General features: G+C 36.4%; 1 pseudogene; it reads right to left on the bottom strand.

Moving 5' to 3' along the window:
• Positions 1-979: 979 nt before the first annotated feature.
• On the bottom strand, positions 980-2,592 carry LOC112453513 (annotated as a pseudogene).
• Between the last annotated feature and the right edge of the window lie 431 nt (positions 2,593-3,023).

The raw sequence follows: 3,023 nt of genomic DNA, 5'->3' as shown, positions 1-3,023 counted from the left end.
TTATGAAAAGGAATCCAATGTTTAGACCAAAAATATTAAAATAAATACATTTAAAATTACTATTACTAACTTTATTTTATGTTTCGTACAATTATTTATGACAAATAAAAAGGATTACCTGGAATTACCTTTCAATAAAATTATAATTTCTCCGTCAACTTTCTTCCACCATGCGGGATCAGTGCTGTGCTGCTGTGAGACAGGGATCACTGATCCGGATTAGTCTGGGGAAATTTAGAAGTCTAGCGGTTGAGTGCCACTGCTCAGTCCGATCAGCGATCCGATTAGTTATCGTAAACACCCGATAGCTTTGTCTCACTCCCACTTATGCTGCGTTCCCACTATACGCGTCGCGCGTCGCGTCACGACGCCGCGTCATGAGTTATCCAATCAAAACGTTTTATTTTATGACGTCATTTTCGACAAGATCTCGCGTCGTGACGCGACGCGCGACGCGTGTAGTGGGAACGCAGCATAAGTAATGGAAGTAAGCAAGTAAACTTGATTAAGTAAAAGTGAATAAGACATAGTATTTTTTCAGTCGTATAATGGAAGAAAGCTGTAATAAAGTAGAGCATGAGACAGATGAATTAAAATTCAAATATTTACAAAGAAATTTGAATTTAATCGAACGGCCTTCTTTGAATTGGGGATTTTCAAGTGGAAACGACAAGTTTTTCGGTTTTATGAAGGCAGAAAATGATTTCAGTGTCAGAAAAAGAATCGCTGTGTTCCCAAATTTACATATTAATATTTATATTGAGGACAAGATTATGCCCTTTTCAAAACATATAAAAGTAACAAGTATTGATGAGATTAGCGAAATTTTAAAAACTCTGGATTCAGTTTAATTCACATCCTGTTAATTGTACATTTACAGTAAATTGCAAACGTCTAAATTTATTTTATAACATTATATAATCATCAAATTATACAATTATACAAATGGAAAAAGGAAATAAAGTTACAAGTTTATAACTTATGTTTTTTGTTTTTTATTCCCTTTATATACATTTTCTTTATTTATTATTGCACCTTGTTTTTGGTATTTTCTTTTCCTGGCAGGTTTTAGTTTTATGGTGGTGTGTGCTGCATTTTCTTCGGAACAGATTGGAGCGATTGGAGATTGTATATTGTTGTAGCAACTATCATTTGCATGGCTCAGCTTGGAATATTTTCTCCTTTCTTTTGTTTGCTCCTTTTCAACGTTATTATTTATATTTGATCGCTTGCACAGAAAAAACATTCTCGTGGTTAAGAAAAATCGTATAATCTTGCGCGTAACCTCATTGTCATGTTTTATACAATCGACTACAGGTAGAGGGGACAGTGCGTCTATTCTATTTGTGATGCTGAATAACGTATCAGCATTTATGTCACCCGTTTTGGTCGCTTTGATTGTTCCTTGTTCCAAAATCGATATCAGGTCGACTAGTGCAGCTGACGGATGTTTAAGGCTCCCTTTTGTTTTTAGCAATATTAATCGATGTTTCTCTGGTATTGGGTCATTCGGTCCTAATACAAACGTTTTGAGGCAATCCTCGCACACTGTGGGTTGCTTACCGTCTCCAAATTTGGCAAATCTCGGGCCTTTCCTGGCAACGTATTCAGCAATATAACTTAACACGTAGTCGGAAGTCGTACGCAGGAAGTAGTCATGACCATCAAGCTCAGAAGCAGCCTCTGCTAAAATATCGACACTTTTGCCTCTGTCTAATATAGTGTCGATCTGATCCAGCCACTGCTGCTGCCTTTCTGCGGGATCTTTTATGTCTTTAATACTCAAAAGAACATTCATAAGTTCTCCGCCAGATACGTTACAACCTTTTGGCGGTTTTAACTAGCGAATATGTTGACACTAGCTTATACATTTGAATGAAAAGCTGAGAGTCTGGATGTTTGTTGGACCCACAGCAATGCCGCATCATGCCAAAAAAGCGCTGAAATAAAAGATTACGATTTTATGCAAATTACATTGTGCTAATTCCGTAAATTTAAAAGTAAAATGATCGTATACCTCTAGATTGTCTTGGTTAAGACGTGCAGTCATCAAATATATAAAATTGCACTTCTGTACCAAAAAAGTGCAAACTAGGGCTGCTTTCAAGGATACTTTTAATCCATAGCATGTTGATTCTGTTATAAATTCATAATCTTTTTTTTTTAGCTTCCTTCTCCCATGCTTGCAGATATTGCAGAAAGTCTTCTATGTCCTCAGTGAAAAAAGAGCTCGAAATTAATAATTGTTCTTGTGCAACGTATTTTTAGAACATGTACTATCAAATACTGTTTACCTTCCACGATTGGTTGCTTGGTTTTAATGCATTTATCGGCGTTCGACTGTTCATCGCTGTAATCAATGCTTTAAGCCTAGTACAAAACTTTATAGATCCATCACAATCCGTAAGATCTGAATGATTATTTTTGAACAATTCCATTGCGTGAGCGACCCCAAAAAACTGCAAAAACGATTATTATTATTACCTGTTGTAATACATTTGCACTGTAAGTACACTTGCAGTGCAAATGCAGTCTAAGTACACTTACACTGAAATTAGTGATTTCAATTACTTGGAATGCCAGCGCGTTCATTTTCTGATAGTATCTTGGTTTCACATGTTGTTTTGTTAACTTATAATTAACTTTCAGATTAAAAGATTTCGGATTTTCTATTGCAAGTAGAGCATACCAATGCTTTAGCGACAGCATACCATCTGGTGTCTGGAAACAACAGAAAGCACAACAATAATAATACTGAAAGCTTATATTGATTTATGCACACGTTTATAGAATTAATACATGGTTTGCTGCTACTAACCCAAATGCCCTCATATTTATTGTGCTTGGTGAAGAAATTTCTCAAGCATTTAATTAAATGAGGGAAATCTGAAAAAAAACCACAGGCGTCGCTCCAGGTCCATGATATGTGGAACACCTGACCTCCTCCTCTGTTACACCGAACTTGTCCCACATAGAGCGGTTCCAAGATGCGCCATCTGATGCGACCCCGTCAACTTTAAAGC

Source organism: Temnothorax curvispinosus, unplaced genomic scaffold (assembly GCF_003070985.1).
Source record: "Temnothorax curvispinosus isolate PA1 unplaced genomic scaffold, ASM307098v1 QBEX01004442.1, whole genome shotgun sequence".
Classification (NCBI taxonomy): Eukaryota; Metazoa; Arthropoda; class Insecta; order Hymenoptera; family Formicidae; genus Temnothorax; species Temnothorax curvispinosus.
The sequence above is the reverse complement of the archived record's forward strand: the minus strand, read 5'-3'. Positions and strand labels throughout refer to the sequence as shown.